A 6148-nucleotide genomic window follows, 5' to 3' on the forward strand; every position below is an offset into this window, starting at 1 on the left:
CGTGGTGTGGACACTCAGTGAGTGGGGTGGTGGAGGCGACTCGGCACCGTGACGGGCGGACGAGCGGGTCGTTGGGGCCGCGGCGTCCCCGACGTTTCTTACGACGCCCCGCAGAGGGGGCGCCAGGACGGCGTGCGAACCGCAGCCTCCCTGACCGGACCCTCCCCGGCCTGGCGTGGCGCGGAGCAGCCGGAGGTTGTGTGAGGCCAGCAGAGGGGCAGAGGTGACAGTGGGGGCCCCGCGTGCCTGCGGGCGAAAGGGCCCAGCCTTGCGGGGAAGGACCACGCTGCGGCCAGCACCCTGGCCGTGCCTCGCGCGGCTCAGGGCCCGCAGACCGGTGCATGGGAGCCAGGCGAGGCTCTTCCGCCGTCACATTAAGCAGCCCGCCTGTGCCGCCGATGACACCGTGTTGGCCTTCGGTGGCCTGAATTGGATGGCTAATTTGCAGTGTGTCCCCCCGGGCTCCTGGGAACTGGAGCATGCCGCCCACCACAGCAGCACACGCCTTGTCCTCTGCCATGGAGTTTGGCAGCCGGGCCGGGCAAGCACCCAGCAGCCCGGCCGCAGCACGCCGGCCAAGAGGCCACCCAGAGTTCTGCCAGGAGGCTGCGGGGGAGCTGGAGGTCTCTGCTGGCTCCCTGGCTGCGGTCCCCACAGCTCATGCCACTGGTCAGAGGACAGATGCCAAGGGGGAGGGGGCAGCTCCGGGAGAGCAGAGCTGGAGGAGCCTCGTAGGCGGGCTGGCCAGCAGTGTGCAGGCCGGGAAGGCACGACCTGGCGGCTGGGACATGAGAGTGAGCGTGAAGTCCGAAGCAAGAGCCCAATGACCGGACGTCCCTGTGATGAAACCTCTCTGGCCCAGAGGTGCCGCCTCCCGTGCAAGCTGTGGTCGGTCTGCAGGAGGCTTCTGCCTCCCCACGTCCCGGCCCCACCAGCTTGCTGTGCTGGACAGGGAGGCCTCAGACCCAATGGCGTCCCTTGAGAGGTGGGATTGGAGCCCCTAGGGGCCCCAGTGTCCCCTGGAGCCTCTGACTCTGAGTGGCCACTGAAGCTCTGGCAGAGGCCTCGGATGCATCTCCCTGAGGCCTGAGGTGGACCCTGGAAATGGCTAAAACACCATTGACAAACTGGCCTCCAGCAGTGGAATAACAGAAAGACGCCCTGGAACGACCCGGTCTAGTGACGCTAGCCTGCCGGTGCCCCCAAGCCCTTCTCAAAGCCTTCGACGACTCCAGAGGCCCGAGCGCTGCCCGGTCCGCTGACTCTCGGCGGGTGGCTGCATTGCCGTCTCTTCAGGCTCCTCAGGGGACCCTCAGCGCAGGCCGGCTCGGGACCTCGGATGCTTGCTCCACGTCTGGGCGTTGGGCCCAGGAAGGTGACTCATCGCCCAAGTCTTCCAGGGTGCAGTCCAATCTCACGTCACCCGTGGCTGTCAGGCGGCCCCGGCCGAGGCCTGCACGGCCACCTGCGTCTTCAGGAAAAAACACAGCGGCCGGCATGGGTCTCTCTCACGTGAGTCTCTGCTCTCCTGCCTCATCTGCCTCCTCGCCGCTGAAGGCTGGAAAGAAACGTTTCCAGCGAGTTGCAGAAATGAGCAAACGGAATGAAATTCCACTGTCAAGCCTTCGAGTTCCAGATCGTCCCCCTCTCAGGGTTCATGACGCCTGTCATATTTCTAGACGGCTTATGCTTGTCAGCGATGGTGCTTCCTCTGTAAACAGCGGAATTTCAGGTATGACTTACACAGGCTCCGTCGGGCTCAGTCCGTGCCTTTGACTGCGGGTGGACGCTTACCTCACGTGTCCCTGAGCAGTCGTTTGCAACAACTTCCTGCCTCAGCTGGCTCCACCAGAAGAATGCTCACCATCTTCGCTGGGGGAGTCCTGGATCTGTGGGTGTCCCAGCTCTGCAGAAGCCGCTCAGGCAGCAGGCCCACTGAAACACGGACCCAGTAACATAAAGTCAGAGAGCTCGGGGGACGATGGGCAGATTCAGCCACTGAGCCTCTCCCCGCTCACACAGAATCCTCCCCTTGGAGTTACCCACCCCCCCCGACCTCAGGTCCTTGTACTGACCGATTGTGCGTATTGTACTCAGCTCCTGCTACAGGCGCCTTTGTTCTGGATTTTGGGGTGAATCAGTCCTCTGCTCTTGGGGAGTTTGCATTCTGGAGAAGGATTAGGAAAACAAAGAGACCCCCAGGCTGAGTTCTCTTTGAGGAAGGTACTTAGGAAGAAAGGCAGGCAGGTAAGGGAAGGGGGTGCCCTGTGTTGGGGGGTCGCTTTTCGACAGAAGGGCTAGGAAGACTTTCTGACCAGGACACAGCTAATCAGGGACCCGGGTGAGGAGATGGGGCCCGTCGCACTGAGGGCTGGTGGGCTATGCCATTCAGAGTGTGCGTGCACACACACGCGTGCAGGTGGCAGTGTCCACAGGCAGGACTGGTCACAGCCACCGGGTTTTGTGCAGGTTGCTGCGTACTTGGGGTGCCAACATCACCTGCCATACAGCCCGCGGGAATAGCCAGTGTAACGGCTCAGAGGCAGGAAGTCACCTGGCTCCTTTGGGGAGCAGCATGAAGATGATGGTGACCTGGTGAGCGGGGAGGGGACGAAGGGCCACGCCAAGGCGGGCTTGCTGTCCACCACGAGGGTCAGGTCTGGATGCACCGGAAGATAGCCCTTCTCCCAGCCCACACCATGCTCCGTCCCCCACAGACCCCCCACCCCACTGCAAAGGGGTGCCCCGGCCACCGTGACCGGGCATTGTCGTAGGCTCTGCACAGCAGAGAGCCGGTCTCCCTGAGGACGCTCAGTGTCTCCTCAGGAGCTGGGGAGAGGGAAGCCCACTCCCCCTTCCCGTTCTCAGAGTTTGGGGATCTGCTGGGCTTCTGGGGAGTTTCTGGGGCTCAGAATGCATCCTGCCAGGGGCCCCAGGGGCCCGAGAGAAAAACAGGATCCTCTCCATCCCTGGGATGGGTCGGGGGGCCCTGGAACTCGCTCAGTGGGGAGCCCTGAGATCTCCCAGCAGAAGGTGCCCTGGTCGGCCCCGGGGTGCGGCAGGAGTTCGGGGAACAGCCCGCCCGCATCCGCTGCCTGCTCACTGCGCTCCGTTGCCCGGACGATTGTTTTTCTTGGCATTCCAGGGTAGCGGGTCACGTCAGATTCTTTCCTTTCAAATATTCTCCTGACATCAAAGTGGAAGGGATGGAAGGTGCAGAGAAGTAAATGGGGGAGGATGCCACGTGCTTTGCAACCCCTTTCATGTCTGGGACGTGTGGGAGGGCCGGGGCGGGCACGGATTCCGCATCTCCCCCGGCTCACGGCCGGCTGGTGGGTGGGAGTGTCGTGTCCGAAACCAGACGTGATCTGGACAGATAGCCGGGCAGGGCCTGCATGAAAGCAAGAGTCAAGGGCAAGATTTTTCAAAGCGAGATGGCGTGGTGGATGACACAGGGCTCACGCTGAGCAATAAACCATGCGAACGGCCGGGAGGCGCCCCACGGCTGGGGCCATGTGCAGTGATGAGGGGTGTCAGGGAGAGGCCCGCATTGCTTGTCTGTGACCTCTGAAGGGGCACAGCCCCTGCCGGAGCCCGGTCTTCTCACCCGGTGACTGGTGTCTCTAAGTGTGGCATGTCCCTGTCTCAGACCTTCCCGAATACTTCTGACTTGGGGAGAATTCATTCTTTTCCAGAATCGCAAATGGCTGACTGAAGACCTGGAAGCAGCTTCACTGTCGTGGCTGAGCCTGGGTCCTCGGCCCTCGGACGCTTACGGTCTGACGGAGGAGCCGGGGAGCCTGTGTCTCAAGCAGCACAAAGCCACGAGGCACCAGACACATTTGGTACCCCAGGGAAGGGGTCTCCACGAGGGGCTCCCTGGAGTCACCCACGGAGAAGAGAGCTAGGTGGGAGAGGGACGTGCTCTGAGGCAGAGCAAGCAGCCAGCAGCCAGGTTGTAACAGTGGGGGGTTCGGGGGTCCCCGGCCACGTTGCGCCCCCGAGGGGGCCCGTTATAGCATCAGGCGTGCAGGGCTCGTATACGAGTGTGATTTTTAGACATTTCTCCCTGTCTCCTCCGTTGAAACGAAATTTTCATGGTGCATCTTGGCGGCATGCCTCAGAAAACCTCCGTAAGGTCAGACACCTGCGCCCCGAAGTTCTGCTTCCAGGACCGTCCGGAGGCGCGGCTCAGGGCTGACGCCCGCCGGCGTGGTACTCCGGCTTTGTGCTCACACTCGCCCGTGTGGAAGAGGCGGGTATCACCATGCTGTGCGTGATGGAAGGGGACGCGGGTGGATTCGGTCGAATCCCCTCCAGCGATCGCGAGCGGGTTCGGGTTCGGGTCCGCGGCCGAGTGACTCAGACGCCCGTGTCCGACCTCTGCAGCTTCCGTTACGACCAAGAGAGATTTATGCACACGGATCGATCGAGCCAGTGGTTCACGTGCCTGTGTTATGAAGACACGGAAAATGATGTCGCACGCCCTTCGACGCCGGGGAACTCTCGATGACACCGCGTCTGGGTGACATACCGCTGCGAACGACGCGAGCCTGATCTCACGAAAATGTGCGACCGTGGTCAGGCGCTACTAGGACGACGTGTGGGTATCCGAATTGTGTTAATATCGGAATTGTGGATGATTTTAATCCTATTTATGCTTTCAGTGGCTTCAAAATTTTCTTAATGGTGTGGCTTTTTTTTTTCTATCAGAAAAGGGTAAAAAATGTCACGAAACAGTTTGCCTTTTATCATAAAGCGAATACCCGGTCAGCGCTGAAATTCGGGGCGCTACCTCGACACGCGGCATCCGCCTCTCGTCTGCGCACGGTCTGATTTTCCGTTGGTTTCACGTACTTGTGCTCAGGTTCAAATGTGAACCCTGTGGTTTTGGTGGCGCTTGGGAACGAGAAAGTTCTCTTTATTTATTGTTTAACTGTCTCTCTCATGTGACTGGATGGTCTGTGAGGGCAAAGGTGAATTGTCCCTCGTTCCTTTTGTATTCACGGCCCATAATAGTTCAGCGCCTGGCACTTCATAGATGCTCAGTGAATACTTGCTGAGTGACGAGGGGGCGTGGGAGGGCGTGGGAAGGGAGGGAGGGGGAAGGGGGAGGGGTGGAGGGGGGAAGGAGGGGGGTGGGATGGGGTGCGCAGGGGAGGGAGGGGTGAGGTGGGGAGGGGGTGGGGTGGGAGGGTGGGCGGAGGGAGAGGGGAGGGAGTGGCTAGCAGCTCTGCATCATTGGAGCAGAAGTTTATGCAGAAGACTTTGGAGAGAGGGCTCTGAGGTGGGGCGGGCAAGATGGGGAGCCATGGGGGGTTCCCATGCTCAAGGTTAGAAATTGAGATTTGACATATAAGGCCACTGGGACTGGCTCCGGTTTTCCAAGTGGGGATGTTCCATGATTAAAACCAGGGAGCGGAAATGTGATTCTGGCAGCTGAGCGTGGATGGCTGGGGCTGGAGGCAGGGAGGCCGTCCTCGCTGGATCCAGCCGGCGGAGTCCTTCGCGGCTGCCTGGGGAGACCGGCTGGACCCGGTCCGGTCCGGAGAGCACACGCACGTGGGAGGAGAGGCGACTCGGAGCCGCGTCCGGGGACCACTCAGACGCTGGCGGGAGGAAGTGGAGGGAGAGGCCCGCGGGAGGCGGGCCGGGGGCCGGGCGGCCGGTGCCAGCGACAGCGAGGGAAAGGGCCTGAACGCGCGCCGGCTCCCCGCCCCCGCCTGGCTGCTCGGTGGCCTGGCTGTGTGAGGAACAAATTTGTGGTGTGGAGGGCTTCCAGGCCAGTCATCCGTCATCTGCGTGAGCCCTCGCCGAGCACTCATCACACACCCGGCAGCCTCGCCCTTTCCAAGAGAGCGTTCTGGAGGCCGTCCAGGCTCTGCCCGGGGTGGCCTGCCAGGTCCTCCCTTGAACTTTGCTCCCGCCCTTGCTCCAGTCCCCCGTTTCCTTTTAATTCAGAAAAAGCAATGAGCAGCAGCTCGCGGCCCCCTCCCCCCATCTGTGGCCTCGTCTGGCCCTCCCTGCGGTTTGGCAGGGAGGGGGCCTTGGCCGGGCTGCGATGATCTAAGGCCCTGCCCGCCCTCGGCTCTCGGCTCTCGGCCCTCGTCCCCAGCTGCAGCCCCAGCCCTGCTCGCCTCAGAGGATG

The 6148-nt window shown here is 61.9% G+C and overlaps 1 long non-coding RNA gene across 1 annotated transcript; it reads left to right on the forward strand.

The window, feature by feature from the left end:
* The first annotated feature begins 250 nt into the window (after positions 1 to 250).
* Positions 251 to 4986, forward strand: LOC120617726 (uncharacterized). Its single transcript, XR_005657017.1, has 2 exons — positions 251 to 1732; positions 3696 to 4986. It is a non-coding gene; the product is annotated as an uncharacterized LOC120617726 (long non-coding RNA).
* The last annotated feature ends 1162 nt before the right edge of the window (positions 4987 to 6148 follow it).

This window comes from Pteropus medius, unplaced genomic scaffold (genome assembly GCF_902729225.1).
Source record: "Pteropus medius unplaced genomic scaffold, Ma_sr-lr_union100, whole genome shotgun sequence".
Taxonomy (NCBI): Eukaryota; Metazoa; Chordata; class Mammalia; order Chiroptera; family Pteropodidae; genus Pteropus; species Pteropus medius.